The sequence below is a fragment of the Ambystoma mexicanum genome, chromosome 6q, assembly GCF_040938575.1.
Source record: "Ambystoma mexicanum isolate Mex_15411 chromosome 6q, UKY_AmexF1_1, whole genome shotgun sequence".
In the NCBI taxonomy this organism is placed as follows: domain Eukaryota; kingdom Metazoa; phylum Chordata; class Amphibia; order Caudata; family Ambystomatidae; genus Ambystoma; species Ambystoma mexicanum.
This window is the reverse complement of record NC_090937.1, coordinates 380,433,569-380,450,706: the sequence shown is the minus strand read 5'-3', so window position 1 is coordinate 380,450,706 and position 17,138 is coordinate 380,433,569. Positions and strand designations below refer to the sequence as shown.

At 46.9% G+C, this 17,138-nt stretch overlaps 1 protein-coding gene across 1 annotated transcript in view; it reads right to left on the bottom strand.

Moving 5' to 3' along the window:
- Positions 1-17,138, bottom strand: part of HADH (hydroxyacyl-CoA dehydrogenase) — a 525,417-nt gene that overhangs the window by 184,230 nt on the left and 324,049 nt on the right. The window lies entirely within an intron of this gene.

Below are 17,138 nucleotides of genomic sequence, written 5' to 3'. Positions count from 1 at the left end.
ACATGTTGCACAAAGATGCTGAAATCAACTTCAATTTTAGATGACATCAGCAAAACATTACGGAGTTAACTAGTCCAGACACCAGTCTACAGATGAGTGTAAGTAACACGTTCCAGCATGCAATATAAAAGGAAATCACCACCATTAACCTACTTGGAGATGCGTAATAAAGGAAGAAGACGCCCTGCTTGTGCCAGACCAATCAAAGCCCTGCATCTCATGATATCTTCATGTTCAGCATGAAACAGCTAAATAGGCTAAGGAGCAGTCTGTGATGGGGACTCATCTCCAGGTTCTGCTATCACTGTTTGACCAACTGAAGAGAACATGCCATGCAGATGCAATCAATAAGCAGCAAAGGAAAAGAAAAAAAAAGTGTGTGTGGCTTAAATAAGAGCAGCACTCAATCGATTGCCTTTCGTAGAGCAGGGAAAGACCCCCCTGACCAAACCCAGCATTGATTTTCGCAAATTCTTGTCTAGATTTTCCAAGAGAAAATGCAACCGTGTTATCACCATAAGCAGTGAATTTAAGAAGGCTGTTGCAACCGTTCGCGCGCTAATCAGTGCCCTCACTTCAACCTTTAACCAAATTGCAATATTTTGCAATCGACAAACCTTTGGACCATAGAATCTAAAACTATAGCAGTGTGAGCCATCGTACAACAAGCCGACTAGAGACACCCATAAACCATTTAGTAATCCACAAGATATGCCAACTTTATTGGTGGCCGAGATGGCAGATATAGTAGACCACTGCCCAGCGGAAAAATATCAAATCGAAATCTCGAGCAACACTTCACAAGTGGTTCTCCCCGTATGGCTGATGTTGCCATTAAAATCAGATCTGCTAAACAGTCTTACTTTCTGACAGTACTCTGTGTTTTATAAACTGTTGTTAATGGGTTTGTACCCAGATGGTGATGTTGGCTATTGGGGCATTATTGAACTTAGCAACATCTGTGAAAAAGACACCCTCTCTAAAGGTGGTGCTGTGCATGAGTAATTGGCATGCCAGCATGTGTAGCTACGATGAGGCTTCACTTTTAGAAAGTGCTAAGCCGGTTTGTTCACCAAGTGCAAACCTGATTTTGGTTGCTACCTCAGGTAGATGCCCTCCAAAGAATTTCTAGCTGGCAAGTATAGATGTCAAGCTAGTCTTATCTTTGCAATGGTTTCTTTTGCAGTAAAAACGGAATGCATTTGAAAGTGAACAAGTAGTTTAAAATTACATATCTGTTTGAATCCAGCCACCTGGTGGTAGTTTACAATAAATTAATATAAGCCAGGGATAGGTTTTGACATTGTGACTCCTGGGATTACACAATTATACAGGCACAAGCAAATGTGGACAGGGACTCCTTCAGGACAGGGCTTGGTGTGCATTAATCTGTCTGGGCTTGGTGTACCCACAACAAACATGTTTGGTCCAGACCAGTCACCCTCCTCCACTGAACAGAAACACCTCCTGAGAATTCCCTTAGGAACTGGTACTTCAAACACAGCTTGTCACTTCAAAGGACACCTCCCAACAGGATATTGATTACTGGAGTCCTATTGAAGAAGGCAGAGAAAGGGACAATATTAGAATAGCCCAGGAGTAAGCTAGGGCACCCAAACTTCCCGTACCACTCCCCACTACCAACAGAGTAGGCACTCAAGGGTATGGCATCAGTAGGCTAAGGACACTTGTTACAGCAGTCTGGATTGGGCCATTTAAAGGCTTGCTGTGTACAAATCCGCTGTAGCATTTGACCTATATAATAGGGGCAAAGAGATCCTTCCGCCTTAGGGGATTAATCTATGGACTAAAAGTAGGATTCACCTGGTTTGTAGTACAGTCTGCTCCAAAATTCTATGCCAAAGAGGTGAAGACCAGAGATTTCCAAGCAAGAGGCAAGCTCTTGTCCCCAAACATGCCAAGAGCCTACTTGGGGTGAAGCGGCAGTGTGGACCAAGGCCTTTCCTGATGCCGGAACACTGAAAACAGTCCTGCTCATTGGAAGTAGCAGTACTTGCAGTTGCTCTGTTGTAAACTTCCTTTCATCGATGTGCAGAACAAGGACTACCCTTGGTTCAATGCTGTTGAGCCCCCAAAACAAGAACTAAAATGTATTTGAAGTGGTCCTTTCTTACTGGCCTGTGATAAGCTTCTAGAGTCAACTGTAAGCATCCACTCTCTAACTTTTAAAGGACATCTTCATTGAACATTTGCTGCTGAAATTCTTTCCTCTCTGCCCAGTCCTCAAAACTAATGTGCTCCTTTATTCCAAAGTGTGCATGCGCTGCATTTTCCTTCAAAAGGGTGGTTTATTAGTCATGTGCATTTCCAGTCCAATTGAAAAGTTCTAAATTTTTATAGAGCTTTAACTGGACATTCCTTTAATGTTGGCATTGCTAAACTATTGTTTGGATTGTTTGCCCTCTCACACCCCTACATTGCCAAGAGGTGTAGGAGGTATGCCATTCAGATTGTGTCTGTTTCACCTTTATTATTGGGATCACCATTTTTGTGTTGTAGTAGTAGTGTGAGGCTGAGGAGGTGCTTTGGCTACTACTCATCCCTGTATTCCAGCAGAGAAGTAGGTATTTCTTCACACCCAGGAACGGTCACACAACTAAAAAACCAAGGAGGAAAAATGTTCCTAAAAATATGACAATGCATTACTTACCGTAAAAGCATTTCTGATGGTTGTATCTGCTTAGATTCACATGCTGCGCATAGGTCCGACATCCAGTGGTCACTGCGGAGTATTGCATTTTGTTTTTCGTAGTCGAAAAGGGGACGTCGACAAGGCGTGTCTGTAACACTATCCCTATAGTGACGTGCGTTGTACCCACAATCCCTCACGCGTCGAGGTCCCTCTGTTTGTATTTTTTCTGCCCTGAGGGAGCCTTCTATACGTGAGTGAGTACAGAAAAGAGAGAGATGTAGAAAGGTGTCTATGTTCCTTCCATCCGAGCGGGGAGGAAGGGTGGGCGCATGTGAATCTAAGCAGATACAACCATCAGAAATGCTTTTACGGTAAGTAATGCATTGTCTTCTGATGTTTGTTAATCTGCTTAGAATCACATGCTGTGCATAGACTAGCAAGCAGTACCCGGAGTTGGCGGTGGGTTATGAGAAGGAACAGTAGAGAAAAGATGTCTTAATACTGCCTGTCCCACCTGGGAGTCAGATCTAGAGTGTGCATCTAGACAGTAGTGTTTTGTAAAGGTGTGCACAGAACTCCAGGTAGCCGCTTTGCAGATGGACTCAAGGGGAACATTTGCAATGAACGCTATGGAAGCCCCAGTGCCTCGAGTAGAATGTGCTCTTGGCTTGAAGGATAGTTCTCTCTTAGCAAGAGAGAAACAGAGAGTGATGCATTGAACAATCCATCTAGATATAGTGGACTTTGAGACTGCATCTCCTTCTCTTCCTGCTGCCACCGAGACAGTGGCCTGGTTCTTTCCATCTAGAACATGACAGCTCTGCGTACATCTAGTGTATGCAGACTTTTTTCTCCCAAGCTGGAAAGGTTTTGAAAGAACGTTGGTAGTTCTATTGACTGGTTTACATAGAATTTCGAGATGAATTTTGGTGCAAACCTTGGGTGTGTGCGTAGAACCACCTTATCCTTGTGAACTGTTACGAAGGGGCCTAGAACAGAAAGAGCCTGTAGTTCACTTACTCTCCTAATGGAGGTGATAGCTATTAGGAAAGCAGTCTTAAGAGTGAGGTCTTTAGGAGATGCCTTGTGCATGGGTTCAAAGGGCGAGCCCATGAGTCTAGAAAGTACCACATTTAAGTCCCATCTGGGAGCTGGGTTAGCTATCGGAGGGTGTATTCTCTTTACCCCCCCCATGAAGGCCTTGATAACTGGCATCTTCCACCACGACACTTTAAGCTGGGAAGTGGTGTATGCAGAAAGTGCCGCCAGGTGGACTTTAATGGAACTGAACACTAGACCTGAATTTAGTAAATGGGTCAAGTACAGAACAATGTGTGTGGGAGAGCAGTCAACCGGGTTGATGCTCTTACCTCTACACCAGATGACAAATCTTTTCCACTTGCTAGAATAGCAGTGGCGAGTATTCGGTTTTCTGGCTTCCCTGAGGATGTCCATACATCTCTGCGGGAGTTGTAGATGTCCAAATTCTATGATCTCAGGAGCCAGGCTGCTAAATTCATGGTCTGAGGGCATGGATGCAGTGTCCTGCCCTTGTCCTGTGACAGCATGTTGTACGGGCAGGGAAGTTTCACTGGGGGGGATAGGGACATCTCCATCAAGTGAGCGAACCATGGCTGCCGGGCCCACATTGGGGCCACTAGTATCATGGTAACTTGCTCCTGTTGCATCTTGTGCACCACTTTGTTGAGAAGGGGAGTCGGGGGAAAGGCGTAAACAAATTTCCCTGACCATTGAATCGACAGACCGTTCCCCTTGGACTGGTTCTGGGGGTACCTGTAAGCGTAACTTTGGCATTGTGATTTCTCCAGAGTTGCGAACAGGTCTATTTCCGGGAATCGCCATTGCGTGAAGACGTCTAAGACAATGTCTTCGTGCAATCGCCATTCGTACTCTTCGGGCAGGGGGAAGTCTCTGCTGAGTTCGTCTGCTAGCAGATTGAGTTCCCCTGGTACGTGTTGTGACAGTAGGAACATGTTGTGTTTGAGAGCCCACTTCCATATATTCTTTGATAGCTTGGACAGTCCTGGAGAGTGGGTGCCCCCGTGCTTGTTGATGTAGTACATGGCTGTGGTCTGTAAGGACCATCACTGTCTTCCCTTGTAGGTGTTCCTGGAAGGCTTTTAGTGCTTTGAACACCGCCAGTAGCTCCAGTAGGTTTATGTGCTTGGATGCTACGTTCGGAGTCCACACTCCGTGAGCAGTCTGGTGGGATAGGTGAGCCCCCCATCCTGTGAGGGATGCGTCCGTGGTTAGAGTGGCCTCCACCGCGGGTGTGGCAAAGGGTTTCCCTATTATCAGGTTTTCCTTTGTCCACCACCGTAGCGAGAGAACCAAGGCTTGCGAGACCACCACTAGATCGTCCCATTGTCCGCTGGCCTGACACCACTGGCTGTTGAGCCACTCTTGCATTGGGCACATGCGCAGGCGCGCGTGAGGTACCAAATAAATACACAACGCCATCATTCCTAGCAATCGCATCGCTTTGCGCACCGTCACCTCTCGACCTGCCACATATTGGGGGATCTGAAACACCATGTTTTGGACCCTCTCGTTGGAGGGGAAGACAAGGCCGTCCTTTGTTCGAATTAGAGCCCCTAGGAATTGTTTGACTTGGCTGGGGTCTACGCTGGACTTCTTCTCGTTGATGGAGAAGCCCAGTTGGAACAAAAGGTCTACAGTCTTTTGGGTGTTTGAGAAGCATGTCTCGTAAGAATCCCCTGTTATGAGCCAGTCGTCGAGGTAAGGGTATACTGGGATGGATAACCTGCGCAGGTGGGCCGCTGCCACTGCCAGTACTTTCGTGAATACCCTTGGTGCAGATGCTATGCCGAAGGGTAGCACTCTGAACTGGTAGTGTTTGCCCTCTATCATGAACCTGAGGTATTTTCTGTGCGCTGGCAACATTAAAATATGAAAGTATGCATCTTTCATGTCCAGTGTTGTCATGTAATCTCCCTGTTATAGCAGTGGGATCACTTCCTGTAAGGTCACCATACGAAACTTTTGGGGTTTGACAAACTTGTTCGCTGGGCGCAGATCTAATACAGGGCGCATGGTTAGATCCTTTTTGGGTACAAGGAAGTAGACTGAATAAATACCTTCCATTACCTGAGATAGAGGCACGACCTCTATGGCTCCTTTTTCCAGCAGTTGGTCCACTTCTTGGAGAAGGATGGCGAGGTGTTCTGGTGTCATGCGGCGTCCCCTCGGGGGTCTGTATGTTGGGGAACTGTTGAACTCTATACAGTAGCCGCGGGCTACGGTGGAAAGTACCCAGCGGTCCGATGTTATTCCCTCCCATGCTGGAAGAAAGGATGTTAACCAGCCATTGACCGGCGTTGCAAGGGAGGGGACGCGAATCTTCGCGTCACTTGGTGGTGTTGTTGGCTTGGGAGCCTCTGGGGGTGGAACCCCGGCCTCTTCCCTTGCCACGGCGTTGACCCCTCTGATTGTACTGGCCGCTATTACCTTGGTAGTTGCTGGCAGAATACTGTTGTTGTTGGTTTTGTTGCTGGCGTTGTCCACGAAAAAAGCGCTTATTACCAAATCCCCGCCTGTTAGGGGGTTTTGAAATTTGGTCTAAGGTCTTTATTGTATCAAATTTCTTCGCGTTCTCCAGCGCGTCATCCACTGCTCTCCCAAAGAGGTTGGACTCCTCTATGGGTTTATTAATAAGGGACGCTTGTGTTTCCGCCTTAAAACCGGAATTGCAAAGCCAGACGTGACGCTTCAGTAAAATTCCTTGTACCAAAGTGCGGCCAGCCGTCTCTGCTGCATCGGGGGTATTCTTGACGATGCTTTGATTGACCAGAGAGCCCTCGTTAACTGTAGCCAGTAAACGAGTCCTTAGGGGTTCGGGAACTTCTTCGATGTCCTGTTTGAGCTTAGCCCATTGAGCATCGGCGTAGCTTGCCAATAGGGTATTATTATTGGCGATTCTGGTAGAGAATGCTGCAGAGGTGGTGATTCTCTTGGCTAGGGCATACAGCTTCTTCCCCTCTTTATCTGGGGGTGCCTCACTAGTAGATAGTGGGACTCCTGCCCTTTTCCTGGTGTTGGTCACGACCAGGGAGTCCGGGATTGAGTGACCCTTAATATATAATGGGTCTGATTGAGAGGGAGAGAACAGTTTCTCAATCCTCGGATTGACCCCTCTTACCAATGCAGGAGTGGAAAGAGAAGGTGTAATGCGTCTCTTAACTGAGGCGAGGATGGGTATAATCAGGCTAGTGGGGGGGTTTTCTTTGATAATCCTCTCCACAAAATCGGTGTCTGGGGTGACCTCCCCAGTTTCGATCTCGAAATGTGCTGCTGCCTTCTTCAGCAGTGCATTGTAGTTTGGTTGATCATCGACAGGCGAAGGGTTCCTGACTGGTGTAGTTTCAGTAGACCTGATGACTATGCTGCTACTGCCTGTGTCAGTCGACCTAGCCGGTGACTGCCAGGGATTTGGGTCGCCCTCGCCTGTGTCTTCCTGGAATCCCTCCTCACATAGGTTTGTTTCCTCGTGAAAACCTTCCTCTTCTTGTTGGTCCTCAACATAGGTGAACTCATCTTCCTCCTGGAAGAAGGTGTCTTCCTCAGTGGGATTATAAGAGTATATGTCCTCCTGTATGGGGTTATAAAACTTCTGGTATTTAGCCCTTGGACTCTCCAGGGGTGCCTCCCTTGGTCTCTTGGGTGCCCTGTCGTCTGGGATGGACATGAACCTGTCTAGTTTGTCCATACAGGTCTGGAACCTTTCAAAGGTCCACTGAGGTCGGCCAGGACGGTCTGGGAAAGAAAAAGGAGTTTCTTCCTCCTGTAATTGTCTGGTTCTGCCCCATAACGTCGAAGAAAGTGAGCCTTCGCCTTCTGAGTAGCCTTCTTGCTGGCTAGGGCCTTCTGTCGGCGTCGGGAACTGGCCTGATCTGTTTTCCGGCACTTTCGGCGTATCTTTGGCCTTGTGCGCGGTTTTCGGCGTTTCACTCGCCGTACGTCTTTGGCCGTCCTTAGATGCTATGTGCGCGAGGCTTTCGGCGATCATCCTCTCTTCCGAGGGATCGGTCGCCGTCGCGCTATGTAACGTCGAGCCTTTGCTCGTCGAGTCCTTGCCCGTCGAGTCCTTGCCCGTCGAGTCCTTGTTGGCAACGTGAGCGCTCTTGCGATGCGTGTCGCTGGAGGTTTTGGTGTTAGCGCCCTTATTTTTAGAGTGCCCAGTCGCCTGTCGCGGAAGCAGTGGCGGGGAGGGCTGACGACCCTTACGGTGGGCGGAAGACGCCGATGGGCCCGGCGTCCCCGTTGGCGCTATGGCTGCCTTCGTCTTCGACGAATGTCTGCCGGGGGGGTATGTGCTTTGGTGTTTTTCCGTGTGCGTCCCTGTCGCCGGGGTGTTCATCCCCATAAGCTGGGCGTGACCCGGGCCTGTCGGGGCCGGGGACGGACGACGAGGAGCGTGAACGCTCCTTTGAGAGGTCTACAGCCTCCGTTACGGGGGCCGTGTAGTCACTGTCCTCGTCACACTTGGCGGCGGCGGGCGAGGAGTCAGGGCTAGACATGGCGTAGGCCGCCCACCTTTTGATCCTGCGGTCTTTTAGAGTTTTGGGCTTTTAGTAATTTACAGGCCACACAGCCGTCCTCCTGGTGATCGAGGGGTAAGCAACGGTTGCACCGTTTGTGCTTATCCTTCCAGGTATATTTACCCTTGCAAAGCGGGCAAAACCTAAATGGCGTCCTCTCCATAGCTGAGGGCAATAAGTGTGACTACGACCTCGAAAGAGAGGGAGGGGAAAGAGAAAGGCATTCTTAAAGAGAAGAAAGAAAGACCACAAAACCCCACTCTCCCTACTGTGTATGGCCGGCGAGGCCAGGCCACGTGTTCGGCAGCACCGAAGGATCCCCTCCGCTTGTCATTCCGTCGAAGATCTTGCTCGGCGGAGAAACGGCTGTGCGTCGAGGGAGGGATCTACGTTATTGATATTAATAACAAACGACCAAAGGTCGAAGAAACTATTTGGCAATGTCTCTCGAGGAGCTCCGCATAAAGGCGACCAGGAGCTGGGCGGAAGAAAACAATCTGAGGGACCTCGACGCATGAGGGATTGTGGGTACAACGCACGTCACTATAGGGATAGTGTTACAGACACGCCTTGTCGACGTCCCCTTTTCGACTACGAAAAACAAAATGCAATACTCCGCAGTGACCACTGGATGTCGGACCTATGCACAGCATGTGATTCTAAGCAGATTAACAAACATCAGAAATGTTTTTATTTAAAAGACAGAAACACAACTTTAAGCTGGGTGACATAATTGTTAAGAAGAAACACTTTAGTGGTAGAGCTGACAATGCCACTACTGACAATGCCACTAATACAGCTCTTTCCCATTGTGAAAATTCATAGACAATTACAGCTACTATTGTCCGATATCAACTTGAAAGTCAATCTAGCTGGGTATTTCACAGAAATCTGAAAATGAGTCTTTTGCGGATTTGGAACAGGATTGATTTCCTAGTATGAGTCTGTAATTTTTGACTGTCTAGATGTTTTGGACTACAAATCTAATCAGCTCTAGCCAGCACAGTCAATGGTCAGTAATCATGGGAGTTGTAGTGCAAACATCTGGAGAGCCACAGTTTGCAGACCTGTGTCCAATGAGAATACGAATGGGGTCATGTCGTAAACCAACTGCTTTGGATCCTTTTTAGCATTAGCCACCAAAGAACTGTAGCTGTAGCATTCACCCACAGGGCCATGGTCATAATTTCTTCAATACTATCCAAACTAGGCTATGCAAACAGCCCATCTCAGGCTCAAATATTACCCAACAAGGAAACTTCAGAGTTAGAAAATGCAGCAGCAAGACTACTTTTGCTGCAAGACTACTTTGCAGAAAGAAGCCATTTGAACATATCACACTAGCAATACATATTTTCCATCAAAAAAGGGTTAATTTCAAAATCTTGTGCCTTGCCCATCGCACATACCATGGAGGGGGCCCTTCCTCCTTCAGAAGAATAGGTTACTTTTTTAAAACTTTCTTTTATTATGCACTGGGTGTACAGTCGGTAACATAAAAGAAATAACCACATTGTACGTTTCGCAGTGAAGCCGCACCTAGGGTCCACTTCTAGCATTCGATACGAAATCCCAGCTAGTACCAACACAAATCTCAGTAGTTAAGCATATGCAATTCAACAGAGACAGATTAGTATACTATAACATATATTATCACTCTTCCATAGCCATAGCCAAATACGAACGAAAGTCATGCCATATGTCTTTAGGGTAAGGAGTCTCCGATACTACTGTTCTGTAAAGCTCCTCCGTAGTGTTTGCCCAGATTACCCTCGTGGAGCCAGTCCTGCCCCGTGGGGGGGGGAGTGGGGAGGGGGGGAGGAGGGTCCATGTCCAGCGTTGTAGAATGGTTCTTTTAGCTATTAGCAAACACAGGTTCAACAGTTTATTTTTTCCCTCCTCATTTTCTCAGAGTATCCTAATATGCATTTCTCACAGAAGAGTTGTAGTTCCTGGCCCATTATGTCATCCAATACAACCTTAATCTCCCGCCAATAGTTTGCAAATTCGGGGCAGCCCCAAAGCATGTGTACTATGTCCACGTCTGAGCAGCTGCATCTGGGGCACGTCCGAACTCCAGTGGTACCAAACCTTTGCACTGTGGCAGGGGTGTAATGTAAGCTATTCATTTTGAACTGAATCAAGCGATGTCTTGAGTTCAAAGATACCCCCTTTATCAATTGACATTGATGTGTCCACATTTCCGGAGGAATCTCGGTTCCCAAACTAGTTGACCATTTCGGTCTATTGTCCGACCCGCCACAGTCTATCATTGTTTGCACCCGTTTATACAAACTCGAAATGCTCTTCTTACCTCCCCTTTAGATAGTAAACACTTTAAGCATGCATTAAGGGGAACTGTGGCCAGTGCTTTGCAATAGCCGATCTAATATGCAGATACTGCATTGCCTGTAATGGCGCATTTCCAACCTGTGATTTCACCACATCCCATTCAACAAACTTTCCTGCCACAAACAGGTTTCCTATTACTTGAATCCCCCGCCCCTCCCCAGATTCTCTATAGATTTGTCGGTGGTGGGTTTCACTGCCCCCAAAGTGGCAAATTATTCTCATATGGATGTGGTACCTTCATCTTGTTCAATCTGATCCAGGAATCTATAGTCGCACCCACAGAGTCTAAAGCACGTGTGTTGCCTGCCAGTAACAGTATCACAAGGGGGACGGGAGGAGGAGCCAATTTGTAATCGCTCGAACCGAACATGTGGCATAGCCCACCCGTCTTCTGCCCAGTAGATGGCATAGTGTAACTGTGCCACCAAATAGTAAAGTTCAAAGTCCAGTGCTACCAGCCCCCCCTGCTCATATGGTTGAGTTAAACGTGCACACTTCATATGCACTGACCTCCCTGCCCATATGAGCAGAGTCCCGAGAGCTCAGAAAAGAATGTTCTACGGGTCACATTGGGACATTATGAAAGGAATAAGAGCAATTTGGGTAGGACTAACATCTTTATCAACGCCAGTTTCCCAGCAAGAGACACCGGAATATGGCCCCATCTCATCAGTTTAGTCTTTAGCTCAGTCAAATAAGCCCCATAAATTAACGCGTAAGTCAAGGTTTTAGTACCAGTCACTCTGATCCCCAGATACCGAAAGTCCTGAGCCGCCCATGCAATACCAGCTGTATTTGTCTGTTTATGTGTGACCATAAGAAACAATTCAGATTTAGAAGATTGAGTGTAACCCAGAATGTCTGCCAAATTCCACTACTGCCTCTAGTACTTTAGGTAGGTTGACTTCAGGGTCCCTAATGTACAGAACAATATCATCAGCATATAGTGAAATTACCTCGTGTCTCCCTCCCAGAGGCAAGCCAGCACTGCGGAACCGATCACAAATCAAATCAGTCATTGGTTCAATCACCAGTGTGAACAGCAGCAGTGATACTGGGCATCCCTGCCTCGTGCCCCCACCCAACACTACTGTAGAGGAGCACCTACCGTTTGTTCAGATCGGGAAAAATGGTTGTGAATACAGCAGGGTGTATACGTGAAACAAAATTGACCAAATCCATAATTATCTAACACTTGAAACAGAAAGGGCCAGGACACAGTGCCAAAGGCCTTTTGCATATCTAGTGCCACTGCGACTGCCTGACTATCTTGAGGAACCCTCGCTAGTATGTTGCAAAATCTCATGTTTTCTGCTGTCTGCCTACCTGGTATGAAGCCAGACTGGTCGCTTTGCACAACGTGAGTTATCAATAGCGAGAGCCGGGTGGAGATCACGTTGGCAAAGATTTTTGCATCTATGTTTAGAAGTGACAAGGGACGATATCACCCACACTCCCTTGCCTTTGTCGGGTTTTGAAAAGTAGGATCATTATTGCTTCACGATTCAAGTGCTTCCTCCCACTCTTTCAGTAAGTAGGGTGCCAAGATATCCCTGCACTCCTTGTAGAACTCCACTCCAAAGCCATCTGACACCTGGGCCTTTCCAGTGTAGTAATCTGCTATCACTTTCTTAATCTCATCCAGTGTCAGAGTCATTTCGAGTGACTCTAGTCTCGCCCGACAGTAAAGTTGTCTGGATCTTTTCCAGGTATTGAGCAATCTCAACATCAGACTTTGAGCCTTTGGGTGAATACAGGGATGAGTAGAAGCAATGAAACACTGCATTAATATCATCGTCTGTATGTACTATGTGTCTGTCCGTGTCTGTTATATACGAGTCATCCCACTCTCCTTTTTAGTGACGTGGGCAAGTAGCCTGCCAGGCCAATCCGGTTCTCTGTATCGTCTCACCACCATTATTTCAATTACCTGACTGCAGCCTGCCTGAACCCACCCAGGCCAATTTTTAGGTCATGCCTTAGCTTGGGAGTGGAGTTTTCTGCTGGAGTTCGAGAGAGTGGCTTTGCAGCGTGCCAGTTCCCTTCTAATTGTTTTTAGGATTCTGAATTCTATTGACAATATCACTCCCCTTATGTAAGCCTTAAATGCTTGTCACAGCGTAGCTATAGATTCAACGGAACCCTCATTGGTCTCAAAGTATAATGCTATTTGTTCCCTCACTTTAGAAGTAAACACTGGGTCTTTCAGCGCTGCCGGTCTGAATCGCAATGGGGTCCGTTGCCAATACCCCATAACGACAATAATATGGGAGAGTGATCAGAAAATGTGTGGGGGAGAATCTGACAGTCCGTAATTTCCGTGATTAATGCATCAGATACCAGCCAAATATCAATTTGTGAGTGTATATCATGCACTGATGAGTAATATGTATAACCCCTCTCATTAATGTGCAGTGCTCTCCACACAGCCATCAATTCTAAATCCAACATATGAGCATTTATATCCCCGGCAGCTTTTATAATTACCCTAGGTACATCAGAAGTGTATATAATTATTATTATTATTTTTTATTTTTATTTTTTTAAACACAATATTGTATTCAGATCACCCCCACATAACAGCAGGTACGTGGAATATTTTTAGCACAGGTTCACAAAATTCAGGATCATCGACATTGGGGCCATAAATGTTTACCAGGAGAACTTCCCTCCCACATAATATGCCGTGAACCAATACATATCTTTCACCTTCGTCGGACTCTGTATTCAGATGTATAAATTGTAGGGAGAGATGTATCAATGTCATTACGCCTCTGACTCTTGTGGAATACGAGGTGTAATATTTACGACTCCCCCAACCCTGAGCGAAGTGCTCTGTCTGTTGCGCCATCATGTGTTTCTTGGAGGAATAATAATTTGTCTCCTTTTCTGTTAGCATAGGCTATAATCTTGTGTGCTTTAATATGGTTCCCCAGGCCTCGGACATTCCATTATAGCATAGCAATATCAGGATTCAGCCTGGAAACATTTGCCATACATACAGTTGTGGGTTGATAGTGCCTGCTCCGTTGTAACCGCTTCCTGCAAACTACGTGTAGTCCTCCACCCAGTGCTGTTTTTTAATAATGGAAAAACATTCCCAACCAGAAACCCCAAACATTCCCCAAACTCCGGCCTTGTCATATACCTCCCCCCCCACCTTCTTAACTAACAGAAGGTCGCCAAATAGCACCTGCAGGGGGTGCAGCCGTTACCGTGCAGAGTGTTGACCCGGATTACAGAGGTACAGGGACGCATATTCTTACTCTCCTAACTTAGTCGTTATCATCTACTCGCAGATCAGCAGTAATTTACACCACAAAAAGGTATCACCATTAAGTTATGCAGCAGTCTTCATTTTCAGGCGGGAGCCTCCAACCGCCCAACGGGGAGTGGAATCTGTGCTTAAATAAATTCCACTGCTTTGTCCGCGATTCTGAAAAAAGTAGAACTTATTGTTAATTGTTAAATTGGATCTTGAGGTGCACTGGAAACATCATGGCATAAAGTGCGTTTCTTTCTTGCAATAACTTCTTCACTCCTAAGAATGTGCAACGTTCCTGTTGTACTGTGTAGTCTGGGTATGCACGGTGTTTAAGCCCAATTGTAGTTCTTGCTTATCCCTCAGAGCATGCAGGATCAGGTCTCTATCACGATAGTTCAATATTCGCGCTATGATAGGGCGAGGGTAGTGACCAGGTTTAGGCCTAGCCATTAGCGCTCTGTGCGCACGTTCAACTATGAACTGTGGTGACCACCCAGGGTCTCCCAGTACATCACGTATTCTCCCCTCCACTGCTTGCTCCACATTGCCTTTGAGAGCGTTCTCAGGGACTCTGATAATGCACACATTATTCCTTCTGGAATCTAGACTCTAAATCCTTGCATTTAGATTTAACATAACGCATGCCCCGTGTGATGGTGGACACCGCTGACTGTAGCGACTCTTCCGTGTCTTCCACCATGCCAATCCTCCCCTCAGCCTCCGTGATGCGCTTTGTTTCTTTCTCTAGCTGGGCCCTTATGGTTGAGACATTGGTCGTGATGTCATCCAACGTGATATTGACCGATGCAAATCCTTGTTGCATCGTCTCAAGTATGTGACGCAAGTTTGGTGGGTCCACTGACCGCAAGACCTCAGCAGTACAGCTCACACTTCTGTTTAACACTGGTCGTGAACAGATCCACTGGAGGGGTTACCCAAAGGGAGAAGATCTCCTGAAGGGCTACCTGAGCTAGTTCCCACTCGTGGGAGACTGCTCGGCCTGCTCAGAGAGTCCGCCTCCATGTTCTCCTCTCCGGTTAGATGAGCTGCTAATAGGGAGATTCCTTCTTGAATTGCGCAGAACCAGAGCTGCATTGCTTCTCTGCACAGTGGTAGTGATCCTACACCACCTCTCATTTAGGTAGTACATGGCCACTGTGTTGTCTGTCATTATCAGAACATTCTTTCCCCGTACAGAGGGCAGGAGGCCTTCAGCGCTAGTCCAACTGCCCTCAGCTCCAAAAGTTTGATGTATAGTTTGGACTCTGATGGAGCCCAACGACCGCTGATTGTCAGATCGTTGGCACGTGCTCCCCACCCCGTGAGTGAAGCGTCCGTAACTACCATTATCACCAGCCATGGTTGCCAAAAGCGTTCTCCCTTCAGAATGTTTTCCTTGCAGGCCCACCACAGAAGATCCTCTGCGAGTGCTTGGAACGTGAAGGTCCGACATCCTGCCTGAGAAACCAACCCCAAATTGCCTTGGAGGATTATTCCCAGCAAGAAATTGGGGAAATAGTTTGCCGGTTGAAGCAAAGGGCAGGAGAACCCGTGCTAACCTAGATGGTCAGGTTACAGCGGGTCTTCGCGTAGATGCGACGGACTCTGCTCGGTTTTTACCGCTGACGCAGGAAGTCCAAATACAGGAAATTCTACGTGTAGGCCCTCCGTGAGAGGCGGACGGAGGAGAGGAGAGTCACAAATGTCCTTATTGCAAATGGAGGCCCAAGGCTGCAATCGCAAGTATCCTATTGCATCAGATTGGCTGACTGAGGAAAAGAAATGGTACACGCTGAAAGAGGGTATTCAAAGGGTGAGAGAACATGCCAACATGCAATGTGTCGTCCCGCTTTCAGGTTGTCACTCGCGTGATGAATAGGAGCTAAACAGAGTATTTAATAGAATTGAAACCTGGAGGCTCAATAACAACTTAACTCTAAATAAAAGCAAAACAGAACTGATGATTATAGGAAGCTCTGCAGGCCTCAGCAAGTTGGACAGTGAAAAGCTATCCTTCAGGCTTGGGTCTGACCACATCATTCCTGTCCCAAAACATTAGATCAGTCGGTGTATACGAGCCATCATGTTTCTAGCGTAATCTCGGCAACAGCATATTATGTCAAATTGCTTCATCACCTCAGACCGCTCCTCACACAGGCAAGCGCAGAAACAATTGCCAGAGCCATCATTGGGGCAAAGATAGACTACTGTGGCAGCCTACTAGTAGGTCTTAAAAGAGACGCCTATAGATTACAGATAATGCAGAACAGGGCTGTCAGAGTAGTTTTGGGGTTGACCCGGAGAGAACATGTAACAGAGGCAGGGCGCTCACTCCAATGGCTTCCAGTTGAACCACGTATCAAGTATAGAATCCTAACAATCACCTTCAAATGCAGACAGGGCATCATGCCATCCTATCTGCAGAATGTTATTAATGAAAAATAGATCATCCGGTCAGAACCTCCTGATAAGCCCCAGGAGTAGAACCTCAAAAGGCGGAGAAAGGAGCCTTCCACTTTGCGGCTCCTAAACTCTGGAATCAGCTCCCTCTCGCATTAAGACTCCATAGCTCTCTGCAGATTTTTAAGAAAGACCTGAAAACGTTTCTCTTCACCTAAACCCTAGACCCCTCAGTTAGCAATTCTACCGGTGAGCACTTCCTATTTGATGTTTCATCTGTTTGTAATCTGTTCGTATCAATGTCTGCGCCTTTATGCCCCATGGTCCACAGTGCGCAATATAAATATTGTTAAGTAAAGTAAAAGAAAGAGGCAATTCATTTAGATGATCCCGAACATATGGGGCTAGTAGGATTGTCTATTTCAGATAGAAACATTATTATTGGCACCGCATATAAGAATGTTATCATGACTACTGGTGGGTATGACAGGCAAAATAACGGATGAGGTGGTAGATGCTATTAGACAACTGGCAGATCTAGGAGAATGGGAAAAGGCGGAGGAAAGACCCCGAGAACTAGAGAGGGGCGCAGTGAAAGGGGCATTCCCTAGAAAAGGTTTGACAGCAGCGATACGCGCGTCTCTAGAAAGGATATGTTCCTAGCACTACTGAAAGATGGGGTACCGTGAAGGGGATAACTATGGGATTGAGACACGAGAAATGTATCAACTGTACAAAAAAATGGGGTTTGGACGGAAAAGAGCGTTATAAACAAGTAAACGACAGGAAGTGCATAAACAAGAGAAAGGGGAGGATCTGTTTGCATCATCCCCTGAGAAGGCAGATGATGTGTCTTCGAATACGTCTAAGCAATCTCAGCCGACGTATG